This window comes from Microtus pennsylvanicus, chromosome 2 (genome assembly GCF_037038515.1).
Source record: "Microtus pennsylvanicus isolate mMicPen1 chromosome 2, mMicPen1.hap1, whole genome shotgun sequence".
Classification (NCBI taxonomy): domain Eukaryota; kingdom Metazoa; phylum Chordata; class Mammalia; order Rodentia; family Cricetidae; genus Microtus; species Microtus pennsylvanicus.
In genome coordinates, this window is record NC_134580.1 from 61,083,240 (window position 1) to 61,097,244 (window position 14,005).

Sequence of the window (14,005 nt, forward strand, 5' to 3'; positions counted from 1 at the left end):
CTAAAATGAAGTCTTTGTTGTGGTTTTATCATTTGATTTCATGTCTCTCTGTTTGGTCTGCTATCATTTCTCCCCATTTCCCTCACCTTTCCAACTATCTGCCTTCCTAGATTGTCATACCCTGAAGGAAAACTTATTCCTTTTGTTGCCCTGTAATCTAGATTTTCTTGCCTAGTAAAAAAAAAAGGAAAATCAATAAATAATAAACGTAAATGAAGATAATAACTAACATTGATGCTGACAGTGAGTGAGAGTCTTCTCTTCACCATGAAGCATCAAACCAGGGCAGAAGATGCTGCTGTACCAGTCTGCAGTTCCCTGATCTGTCAAAGTCCCACAGACTGTGTAGGAAGCAGTGTTCTGGCAGATCATAACCAACCAGCTTTCCGGAGGCAACAATTGTAATAGAAAGACATTGTTTATAATTATGGTTTGAAAGTTTCCACCATGGACATAAGGTAGAAAACTCACATGTGTGAAGCTCTGGACCTAAATCCTTGTGCCTCAAAAACTAAATGAAATGAAACAAAACAAACAAACAAACAAAACAGAAAAATGTGTGGTTGATTCAATTCATTCTGCGGTCGCTGTAGACAGAGTTGGGCACACCAGGGGGATGGGTTTAGAAATATGGGCACTGCTTGCAGGATTCTCCAAGAGTCCCGGGAGTCAAGTGAAGGTCAACAAAATATCTGTAATATACTAATCCCAGGAAATCTTTGGAGCACAAACGGCAGTAGCAGCATCAAGTGAAAACCAGGATCAAAAGGGTAGCATGTATGCCAGTACCGATTTGAGAACCCAGCTGCAGTCTCTTGGTCTGAAGAAAAACAATTGAGTAAAGTATTTTTCCTGGAGAATTTGTAAAGGAAGACGTAGAACCAGTAGGCAATTTTGGCTTTACTAAAACCTGGCCTTGTGGGAACTCTGTATTCTACTGACAGTCAGATGATGGTTGCAAAATATCTTTGATTCATTTCCATTAATTTTCCGAAATTTCAAGATGTAGGGCCTATGCCAGTTTCTAAAACAAAAGCCCAGGCTTAGAGAGCTCAGGTAGCTGCAGAGCCCATGGTTTGCATTAGTAAAGTGAGTTACCATTCTGTTCTTCAGAAGCAATAACAATCCAGCCCATTCTATTGCAACACTTGCGCAAACTACTCTACAAGCAATGTGATATCTGCTGCAAGTCAGTGACTTCTTAGCTTTCTTCATTTTCTTCTTTCCCTGACAGGCTCTTGGAAGGGATTCTCAGACAAGGCCCCCTGTGGTTTCTCCCACACTTCCTTGACTATTCCTTCTCAATAATTTTTTTCCTGGCTTCATTTTTCTTATCCTTATTTAATAATTTGCCAAAATTTTCCATCGAAATCCTCTTTTCTTTTCGTTATATTGTTCCACGGATGTTCATTATTTATGTAGTAATGATCACATAATGACTAATGGCTTTTTATCTTATATCCTGACCAATATCCCAAACTTTCAACTCATACTTGTCCACACTAATAGGCTATCTCCCACTTACGGTTTTCAGGTACATTCAATATGGCCAAAGCCAAATTTATTCTTCTTTTCTTCAAAACAGCCCTTTCTGTATCGCTCTCAGTCTCTGTGCTAATTAATAGACACAAAATTTGAGTAGATTTCATAAAGGTGGCTGTGAATTACCATGGACTTCTCCCCAGAATTCTCCTCTTTAATCATCAAGAAATACTGGTTACTCATTTAAGAGACACCAATATCACTTCACTATTTAGCCCATTGGGACTAATGAGTAGGCTCGTGGTCTTCCGTATTGGTGAGTACTCAGTGGCCATTTACCTGTGGTCATTACTGCTGAACGCACATCCAACATGTTTCCTCTTCCTCCCTTCTCTAATAATGCACTCCAGCCTCATGACAACAGCAGAGCAAAACTTCATTTTCTAGGAGCCTTCACAGCTAGGCTGAGAGTTAGACTAATTTGACCACTAATACAGGAACATCTAGAGGATGGGGCTAGGAGAAAGCCATTACTTTTCTGATTATAATGGGCCGGTCTGCTGGGATGGCTGTTGAAATTTCCCTCTTCTCTGATGGAAACTTACTGTGCATCCATCTGTGCAGTAGCAATTCTGTCAATGAAAGGCTTTTCCAAGGAGGGAGCGGAAAGAATACTTCAGGAAGTAGCAATCCAGCCCCGGACTGCTGTTTGCAGTCTTTGTTGAATGAAAAAAAAAGACAATCTTTGACTGATTTTGGTAATTTTGTCTATTTTTGTTGTTGATGGATGAACAGCTGAGTGCAAATCTAAAGAATTGTGCTGGCTAGGTATTTGTCAACTTCACACAGCTAGAGGCAGTTTAGAAGAGGGGACCTCAATTAAGAAAATACTCCCATCCATCGGGCCCATGGCTAAACCTTGTACTTCATCTTCTTGATTGATGACTGATGTAAGAGGGCAGAGCTCCCTATAGGTGGTCCTTGGCTGGTGGTCCTGGGGGCTATAAAAAGTAGGCTGAACAAACCACAGAGCAGCACCCCTTTATGGCCTCTGCATCAGTTCCTGCCTCCAAGTTCCTAAAGTGTGACCTAGACATTGTAAGATGAAGCAAATCCTTTCCCACCTAAATTGCATTTGGTCATGGTGTTTATCATAGCAATAAAAACCTCAACCATGACACCAATATACAACTCTTTCTAGTGTGTATCCAAAAAATATATATTTTCTAACCTCAGGCTAGCGACATATTCTCTAAACAACATCAATGAAAATCAAAATGCGGTCATCTAATTTTGAATCTGAGAGGCAGCATACTATAGTGCCCATGGGTGAAGAGCTGAAAGACATGGATATGTATAGAACTGTCCTACTATAGTAGTCATGCAATCTCAAGCAAGTTGATTGATTCATTGAGCCTAGATCAAAGCAATAACTGTATTAACTGTCTCTTGGCAGCATGAGCCTCAGATGAGCCGAGAGTCTTATCTCTGTAGATATTTACCATGACAGTAGTTAGCCACAGTCAAAGACACCAAAGCCCACTGTCAGGATATTGAGCTTTGCCAACCATTTAGCTCTAACTTCAAATATCTTGACCTCAAAACCTTGAAACTAGCTAGAGACCTCCTTTATAAATTATTTTCTAACCCCGTTTCTCACAATAAAAGAACAAAATAAACCTAATTTGCTAATTCACGTTCAGTCATTATGCAAACAGTTGACTTATAATTATACCTATATTTGATTCTAAGGAAAGTTTCAAATCAAGAAAAGAATAATCTTTGACTACAACTAATTAAAGTTTGAATAATTATTATGGTTTACAAATAAATTTAGATAATTTATCATTTCCCTTTCCCAAAAGATAATTGTTATTTTTTAAATTCTACCTATATATAGAAAATATACTAATTACCTATGATCTACTTAGAGTCCAGCAATAGGGCATTTACTGATCTAGGTTTATTTTCCTTCCTTTCTTGTGCTGTGGAACTGCAAACACATGCCACCTGAACTTTCTGCAACACTCTGCAACTGTGGAGTCTGCTTTTCTTAGACACTGAAGAATTAGCCACATTAACAGTAATAGTCCATTGTGATATGAGACAGCACCCCACTTGTTCCTTTTGAGGAACCTCACAAGTAAACGTTTTCATGCACATGGAAGCCAAAGGAGGACAGGATAAAATGCCGGCTCTCAGTCCAAACTGAAGGACCCAGACATAGCAGAAGCACCTCACCAATTGGATCAGTGATGCTCTCTTTAAAAGCTCAGGTCGGAAACGTTTACAGTCTACTTCAAATCAAGAAACTAGAAAGAGAAGCAGGAGAGGGACAGCAGAGGGCTGAAGATGGGGATGGGAAGAGCAGAATCTGAGGACATGAAAGGGAGAGGACAGATACTGGGGATGAAAGGGCACCAGACGGGAAGACTGTTAAGAAGACAGCAACAGGAAGATGAACAAAAAAATAAAATATGCCACAATGAAACTTAAGACCTTGAATGTTAATTTTTAAAAAATTAAAAAGGAATATGAAGAAACCTGGCCAAATCCACAAAAACTTATACTTGGTCTTCTGTAGCCATCTTTAAGTATTACATGACTTGCCTGCCTAATTTTACAATTCATTAGAGAATATCTACGAGCTTTATTAAGAAAAGAGATACCCTAATAGGTAAGCTTTGTTAATCATGTCCCAGGTGTGAAGTGGCCAGCTAGCATCTCAAGGGTTGCTATAGAAATAAGACATGGGAGCACCAGCAGCGGGACCACAGCTATGAGAATCTGAAGCAGGCAGGTAGAGAATAGAATGAGTGGGGCTATAAAGTAGGGATTTATTTCAAATACCCCGCTCCCGGGCAGACACACGCGATGAAGCTTCGACCTAGAATCTTCCCGGTAAGACCGGTGCTCACAGATTATTAGAGATGGGTTGATCAGTATATCAGAATTAGCCAGTAAGGGCTAAAGCTAAAGGGCCAACCAGTGTTTAAATGAATACAGTTTGTGTGTTGTTATTTCGGGGCAAAAGCTAGCCGAGCAGGCGGCTGGGGTGTTGGGGACGCAGCCCCGCCGCCCTTATTACTACAATCAGTACCTTGGAAGGTAATAGAATAGGTACTTGTATCTGGGAGAACTAAGGCTAACTCATAATCTGACATCTACAGGGCATTAATGAAACTTAAAATGGCCTGAGAATCCCTCTGGCCCATTACATCTAAGCAGGTGGCAGACACGGCAACACTGTGCTGGGAATATGGAAGATCTACTGCTTTAACCTTTAACAAGAAAGAGGAGTCCTAGATTGATCTCCACAGAGACCGTTCTGGACAGAACAGCTGCCAGGTATGTTTGCATCAGGGCGGTAGCCTCTACACAGAACTCCTGATCTTTAACTTTCATTGTTATCTTTAATATATTATTAGAGTAGCATTTTATGCTTTCTGTTTTCCAAGACAGGGTTTCACTGCATGGTCCTGGCTTTCTTGGAACTCTGTAGAGTTTTGTTTTAAAGGCACACATTTGCTAGTCAGAGTGACTGCCTTAAAAATCTTCAAAGCCCATAATACTATAAAATTCATAAAAATTTAGAAGAGCAGTATAGAAGGATATAATACAGATACTGGTATTCTTAAAATATAATATCTGAGGGAGCACACAGCCCCTCGTGGGCGGTGCCATCCCTGGGCTGGTGGTCCTGGGTACTAAAACAAAGCCAGCTGAGCAAGCCATGGAAGCAAGCCAGTAAGCAGCACCCTCCATAACCTCTGCATCAGCTCCTGCCTCCAGGGTCCTGCCCTGTTTGAGTTTCTGTCCTGACTTCCTTTTGGTCAAATGTAAGCTCAATAAACCCTTCCTCCCCAACTTGCTTTTGGTCATGGTGTTTTATTGCAGCAATAGAAACCCTGATTAAGACAGATGTTAAAAAGTCACTTTCAAAATCTTTCCCAAAATAAACTTATAATATTTTAGTTTGCCTTCATTATCCACTCCATGTTCACTCAGAAAGCCAAACATAAACTAAAATAGAATAGCCTATTGACCCCTGACTAGCCCCATCCAATGCCCACAGCTGGAGGAACTGGAAAGACAACTGTGCTGTCTGTTCTCGAAAGTGTGTATTTTAGTTGGAAATAGAAGAATCAGGACCTGCACAGTACTCAGAACAAAACACGCATAACCATCAGGTACCCAGGGCATAACTGGTTCAGAGGATCCATGGGTTTCCATGTGTTACTTCAACATTCTTTTTGTTTCTATGTCTTACTTCTTAACTGTGTGACAGTTTCATAATCTATATGAGAAATTTTAGTCATCATTGCCCCATCCCCCTGCTGGACTCCCTCTTCCCGAGAAGCCCCTCCTACTTTCACATCTTCCATTGTGTGTGCCCACAGAGTTTATTTATTTACTTCTTACCAGATAGTGGGTGGGAGGTTATTTACTGGAGCAAGGGCAACGTGCCAGTGACTGTCACTGAAGAAAAGGACACCCTCCTCATACAAACTAGCTGCTCATAGTCCTCAGAGAGGACCCACCCATGACAGAAGTTCAAAAACCATTCTTGAGCACGGATATTTTTATGTTTGTAGTACTTATGCACCAACACTTTATCTTATTAGATTGCATGAAATAACCTTACTATATTATTTCATTGCATTTATCCTTTATTTTTAATATAATTCCTGATTACATTAAGCAAGATTTCACTCCTTTCTGTGGCCCATCTCAGCCATTTCCTAAAAAGTATTCTAAATGTTAGCAAATCATCAGTTCTGATAGATCAATAAAATCAAATGTGAAAAGCACAAATTGTTATTTTTTTTTCTGGAGCTAAAAGAGAATTGTTACTCCCTGTATTCTTAGAAAATGCAGGAACAAACTGTGTTTTTAACACATGGTGCTACTGCCCATGGGCTGACCCTTTAACTGCAGGTAGCCAGATACAATTTACTTAAAATTCTTTCTTTTGTTAGTCTTTAGGAACATTGTATTTACTGAAAAAATAAGAAAGTACACTTTAGATGGTGCTACAAAAGTATAAGCTGCTGTTTCAGTCATTTCCAACAAGTTCTTCATAAGAAAAGATTCTGTTGGCACTTCCTACCACAAAACGTGACTGCATGGCTGCAGGTGGAAATGGATAAACAGTGGAAGAGAAAGTAAGTCTGTGCTTGAATGTCAGCATAAAACTCAAGCTGAAAGAACCACATTTGGATGTGATTTCAGAGCTAAGAAGCTTTCTAAAGTGAACTTTCAGGAACAAACTCAGAATATTTTCTAAGGATCTCAGAGGACAGAATGGGAAACGGGAAGAAAGAGAGAGAAAAAAAGGAACAAATCAACCAAAATGCTCAAACCGTTATAGCTTCAGTTAGCAGGGTTAATACCATCATCCACATTATACTAAGGAAGCCTTGCATAGTGCCTACAATCTGGTACATGTAGACCAGAAAGGGGACTTGGAGGTCCTGAACTGGAGATGCTGTAAGTCACGCTGAGGATGAGGGAACCAAATTCAGGCCTTCAAGGGCAGTGTATGCCCTTGGCCCCCGAGACATCTCTCCAGCCCCTCAAGTGGTCATTTCAATGACCATTAGCTAATTTGTAAAGATTTGAAGTGGTCTGACTTGAGCTGCTTCCAAATTCACACGTGGAAGTCAGTGTATCAGAACGTGACTGCATTAGAGGACAGGGACTTTTAGAGGTGACGGAGATAAAATGAGGTCATTTGGCTGAGCCCTAATCCATTTAAACTGGTGTTGGGACATAGCATAAAGAGAAAAGATGGGGAGAACCCAGAGAAAGGCTACACTGCAAAGTCAAGAAGGACATTGGGAGGAAGCAAAACTTTTAACCTGGATTTTAAATCTCTAGCATCCAAAAACTTGAGGGCATACACACCTGGAATTTAAGTTACTCAATCTACAGTGCTTAGTTAAGTAATGAACACAACATGTTAAGGAAAAGGGGAAATTAAAGCTAACTTTTTCAAAAGAAAGTCAAAGATTAATTACATATTAAAATATAAAATGTCCAACATTTCATTAAAATTATTTACTGTGAATATTTTATATATATTCCTATGAAATTTAGATTTGACTAGAAGTTGCTTCCATCAATGAAAACATCAAAGACAGAAACTCACTAGCTCAGTTTTATGGTGCGTGTGTGTGCGCGTGTGTGTATGTGTGTGTTGTATCTGTATGGTACATAATTTATATATATATATATAAATTATGTACAAATTTATGTGCAAACAAGCATTTCTAGCTAACTATACTAGCACATGGACATTTGAAATAAAATTGTCCATGTGCTAGTCATGTGCAAACAAGCATTTCTAGCTAACTATACTAGCACATGGACATTTGAAATAAAATTGAAGGATATCCAGCTCAACAGAGAACATGAAAGAAACACACTAATTTGACCAAACTGGAAAAATACAAGAATATTCAAATAAGCTTTTAGGTTTCTCAAAAAACTATAACTTTTTACATTTTCTCCTTCCTTATTTTTACGTTTGCCTTAAAGATGATTTTACCTATCTGCTCTGGGCTTGCTGGAAATGGCCATTCTTCTTCTTAGTGTCTCTTCATCACCATCATCACCATTGCTAGTGCCATGTCCTGGCCAATAATGCTGGTGTTCACATCCCCATGGTAACAGCTCTCTGTGCACACAGACTCAGCTGGGAAAACAACTCTGCAGCGGACTAGGTAACTCCCCTCAGGCTGTGCAGGGCTGGAGGGAGACTATGTAGTTTACCATGGAGTTCTCTTTAGCCAACTAGGGGTGATGCTCCCAAACTGTCCACACATCTGTATTTCCGCACAGTGCTCCGAGTGCGGCTGCTACTGTAGACACTGATGACACACGGAAACAGAAACGGATGCATGCCCAAGGACTTCCTTGCCCTCAGTGACATACTCATCCTTTCTACTACTTATTTCAAGAATAATAAGAAAATGATACAAATACAGAAAATGTTTAGTTAGCTGAAAACTCTAATCTGATGGATGTTGAAGATAAATGGAAACTATCCCTTCAAGAAGATCATTAAAATAAACTTAGAAAAGGAAGAATAAGACAAAAAGATTTTCAAAATATGACTGAATGCTTTGTCTTCCCAATGTATGACTGTCTTTTAGGGCACTTTTCAAATTTAACAATGGGAGTGCACGCTTTCTTTACTGGGCTTGAAGGGGCGGCTATGTAGATATTTTACATGCTCAGAACAGCACTGCGTATGCTGCCATTAGTATTACTGACTGGCCTGTAAAGCCTCGTCCGAGCTTTCTTCATAAATACACTTGTAAAGGACTGACCACAGAGCGGAGTGCAAAAGGACACGGGTGATTAATTAAAGGTGTGGCGCTGGCTAGGGTGGAGGAGCAGAGAGAAAGCAATCTCCACCACACACACGGTACCTCCCGACTCTTCCTCTGCTTGGTAGTCTACAAAAGGGCAGCACTCATGACTCAGCACACTGGCTTTTCCGGAGGCTAGCTGGCTGGCTTGGCAGAAAGAACTCGTCCAAGGAGCGTCACTTACCTTGTGTGCCTCCTTACAGCCCCAAAGCAGATCTGCTGGTTTCTGGAAGTATGTTGGGATTTTTGACATAGAATCTGCTCAGTGCAGGGTTTTATTAAAATGAACGCAATAACAGAAAAAATTGACAAAGGCAAATAGAAGTTTTCAGAAATTTAGGTGTGGTCTTTTGTCGGGCCTCAGGCTGGAGTAGGGCCAAGAGGAACTGTAAAAATGTGAGCCCTACTTTTGCATAAGACTGGCTTACTGGAAGGGAGAGAAGCTCATTACTTCCCATGGGACGTCACGACAGAGTCCTGAGGACCTGGGCGGAGAGGCGTTACTGATGCCTGCTCCCATGGGCACCCGACTGTCATGGTTCTTGAGAACTGGTGTGTCACAACTCCCTCTCCAGTAGAAGTAAAGCCTGGCTCAGACTTACTGGGCAGCTGTATAACATCAGCAACTCAAACATTTTACTTAAGAGAAAGATTCCCCCAGCACTGTATTTCAGTCAGTGCTCTAGAACTCATACAGAAATTCATTGTTCTATTTCTAAATCTTACCTAAAATTCATGAGTTTTATACATCTTAATAATCTGTATAAGGCTATTTAATCTGTATTTTAAATTTTGCCTTACGTAAGTCATCTATCGGCTTTCAGTTTATTTATGAGTCTCAGAATTAAGTATTTGAAATGTGTACTGTTAATCATAGGGACGTTACAGGATGGAATGTCAACTTTGGCAGTATAACTTCTTACTTCAGAATTTTGTTTATAAATACTAATCACGTGTTAAAGCTGTTTTATTTTTTATAATTTGGATGTCATTTCAAGGTTCATGAATTCTCACACTTTATATTATTTTCCTTTTATATTTTGGTTGATTTAATCTACTATAGAATGAAGGAAACACTTAAGGGTATTTGTCCCACCCTAGATCCCTCCATTGGCTCAGTTATTTTTTGAATTTTATTTGGATCCATCACTTCCTTTGCATCGCCTATTATTATTATTTAATTACGTCACTATTAGCAGAAAACCAATACCATCCGTGTCGTTACTGGGCACTTACTAAGCGCAAAGCACATCTTTCCCTATAGCTACCATCACACTGGCCCATGAAGCTTCCTTCCAACACTATTAACAGATAAAGAAACTGACGGTAAAGGGCCAAAGCCACCCAAACCACCCAGGGGAGTCTGCTTGGCTCCATGCTGGACTTCAGAACTGGTGCCCCAGTGGGACTATGCTTAACTTGTCAAGAATTTATGCATAAACACTCATGATGTGAGATTCCCTTCTGTATGCTTGTGAATAGCATTGGTTAATAAAAAAAACTGTCTTAGGCCTGCGCAGGGCATAATATAGGTGGGCAGGGAAAAGAAAACTGAATGCTGGGAGAAAGAAGGCAGAGTCAGGAGAAGCCATGGAACCTCCGCCAGAGGCAGACACCCTGGAACCATGCCAGTAGGCCACGAGCCTTGTGGTAAAATATAAAATTCTGGAAATGGGTTAATACTAAATGTAAGAGCTAGCTAGAAATACAGTTAAGTGATTGCCCAAGCAGTGATGTAAATAATATAGTTACTGTGTGATTATTTTGGGAGTCTGGGCGGCCTGGAAACAAACAAGCGGCCTCCTACGACACACTTGTGTGGTCACTCCTAACACCCGGGTGGCAGCACTCCTAACAAGCTTCAGCTGATCTCCTCTATTAGTTGTCATAACATATAACAGTTAAATTAATTGTGACAATTTTGAAAATTGTCTAAAATATTTGCATCTATGGCTCCATTAACTTTAGTTTTAATTGTACTTATTATTAAATATGTACCTGTACTGGTATCCGCATTGTATTTAAATGGATTTAATTGGAATATGTTACGCATGTTTATGAGAGGTGTGAGCAAAGTAGAAACTTAAGGGCACATGACAAGACACATGTAGGCAGTGTCTGACAACAGGCTGTGCATGAACCAACTCACTGAACTCGATGAATAGAACAGCCTTTGAGATTATAGGTTAAGTGCATTATAGGTTTTTGATCTATATTTGAATATACTGCAACAATTTATGAGTTATATTGCTTTTTCACTGTGTGTGGTAAAATCATAAAATTACAGCGTAGATACTATAATAGAAGATAACATCATGTTGATAATGGACAATTTTTTCCCATAAAATGTCTTCTAAAAAAGAACATTATTATAGAGAAAAATCTTTGAGGTTCATTATAAGTCTGTGCTAATGAGTTGTATGCTATTATTTGTAAAATAGTAAAAACAAATCTTTTTATTGAATTGTTTTGAAAATGATCCAAAATGCAAAATAAAGCTAATTCAAAAATAAATATTATATATTTAAATATTATATAATTCTCCATGCTATTTAATATTTAATTATGAATTATTATGCTAATTTATCACTATATAAGTCACAGATCAACTATCATTTGTGCTGCTAAGTTACAAAGACAAATTACATGTTTCTGAACCAAAGAAGAGAACATGAATTTTGAAGATGAAAAATAAGTTAATCAATAAATCACTGCCAAGAATGGAAGGAATCACATTCAAGATGGGAGAAAATTCATGACTAATACATTGACTGGAATGTCATATTCTTCTTTGAGGAAAAATGAGAAAATCTGATTAAATAGAAATCACATGTACATATTCCTTTATAGTCTTATTAAAAATACCGCCTGCTTCCAGTTTCTGAGAATACGAAAAATGTTTCTAGAAAGACTTTGGCTTAGCAGGATGCTTTGAAAGAGAATCACTAAGGAGGGTTTGTTACTATTGTGGGTTTATTAAGAGTTATTTAGAATTATCCACACAGAAGACTTGAGAAATCCTGAGAGGGGTAACAAAGTAGATTCTAGGGATTTTAAAAACTAGACTAATATTTAATACGATTCGACACAGAATTTGATAATACCGTCAGCAACACTCCAGCATTGTAGCTAAAAGGGTAGCATGTGCTTTATACGTGGAAAGCTTTCAGCTCCATGCCGGTTATCCCAAAACTGACAAACTGGGTGAGCTATAGAGAACATTCCCAGGATCAGCGGATGACTGAGGCTTGTGTGCATGGCCTCCCTGTGCTTTCTAATGTGGCTCACCTAAGCTCTCTACGTTATACATGACATAAGCCAACTTCCTAATGTGGCTCACCTAAGCTCTCTACGTTATACATGACATAACCCAACTTCTGTTTTGTAAGCTATTTCCTCATCTCTCTATATTTACAGTCAAAATTTTTTTATATTTTAAAACAGTAAGTTATCTAACCTTTCTTCATTTCTATCAGTAGATATCCCTGCTTTCTATATTTTGAAACAGGCTACTAAAGTTTCTATTATTTTATAAGTCAAAAATCTAACTTTATATATTTTCTAACAATTGATTACCTTACTTACAATACTTTGTAGTAGTTCCTTTATTAGGTTAGAATTTTTGGGGGGTACTGGATATAGCATATTGAAATACATAATCCAATAGTTGCTTTTGCAAGTGACTCATAAAAAAATCAAAATCGGTAAGGAAAGACTAGAGGTGTGAGTGCCTCTTGTTCAAAAGAAGACATGGTTCTTAAAATTTTGATCTAAAAAGCTATTAATATGGAAACTAAAAGTAACTTAATCTTGACTGAAAAATTACTCTGTAATTTCTTTTGATCTTTAATAAAGAAAGGTTAACCTAGAGATGACTGGGGACAGGGTACCAAGGCTAACCTAGTGGTCACTGGAGTCAGTGCACCAGGCAAGGAGAGTTCCACACTAGGAAGCAAGTGCAGTTGTCCCTGAGTGACAGGATGATATTTTAGAGTGAGCTGAGTACAAAATCCTAGCAGCAGGAGAAGGAACGCTGTGATTTTTGTTGAGCTCTGGTAGGTTAGTCAAACTCCATATGAGGTCTTACAAAAGTAAGATAATTTACTCTAAAAATAAAGACTCCAATTTTTAATAATAATTCATCTCTAGCTTCTAGCCAACTACTTCCATTATAAAAACTAAATTTCAGAATCTCTTCACAGGAGAACAACAGTTTTAAAACTTTAGTCTATGTCCGAATCATCTGAAGGGATATTTCTCGGGCATGAAGGATGCAGAGAATTGCACTTTTAAAATGTCCCCAGGTGCTGTGGAAGTCAGTGCCTTGGGATTACACTTTGAAATCTATGAAGTTATCTTGCTCAGTATAACCACTTCTATATTAGTACTCAAGCTTTTTCCAAACCTAAAATGTTTAGTTCAAAGGTAATAAAAATTTGGAACTTTAAGCATTCAGTTACATAAGAGTGGTGAGGACTTCAAATTTATGTTTTGGGGAACAAAAATTCTTAGCCATACCTATAACATCTTTTTGTTCCAAGAATCTGAAATAAACTTGTCAGGTATTTCAAATAAGAACCTGCTACAAGCTGCAACAATACAGTAATTGCTCAGCTGTCTTTTCACGAGTGACTTATCAGAGCCAGGAGCCCTGGTATAGCTTAAACCATAATTTAAGGAAATTTTGGCGTTATTGCTTCATAAATAAAATGGCTGTTTTTTGCTGTAGATTTTTGTTGTAGCTGACTCCCCTTTTGTTACATATTTGGGAATTAATTCCCACAGTTCAAAACTGTCTCCTATGCCTTTGGGGCTTACTTCCCCTAGCTACCCTTAAATAAAAACAGTTTCTCACTGCCTGGCCTCCATTCCTCTCTCCTAGGTGAAAGCAGAGATCTGCCCACCTGCACTTACCTTTATCAGCAGGCATTTGATCAGTGTTTAGGTCCAAGGCAAGATCATTCTATTTAAGATATTCACAGATATTCAAGGACATAGAATTACTACTTGCCCAAGCTGCTGTCCTGGTCTTAAGTCACTTATAGACAAGGAACACATGACTCTAAATTAATCTTCATTAAATTATTCCTAACTGCTTATGCTCACGTTCACCTCCCTGTTCTTGATGATTTTAGTTCAGGAAATTT

The 14,005-nt window shown here is 38.7% G+C and overlaps 1 protein-coding gene across 49 annotated transcripts in view; it reads right to left on the reverse strand.

Moving 5' to 3' along the window:
* Positions 1-14,005, reverse strand: part of Rims2 (regulating synaptic membrane exocytosis 2) — a 410,761-nt gene that overhangs the window by 122,024 nt on the left and 274,732 nt on the right. The window lies entirely within an intron of this gene.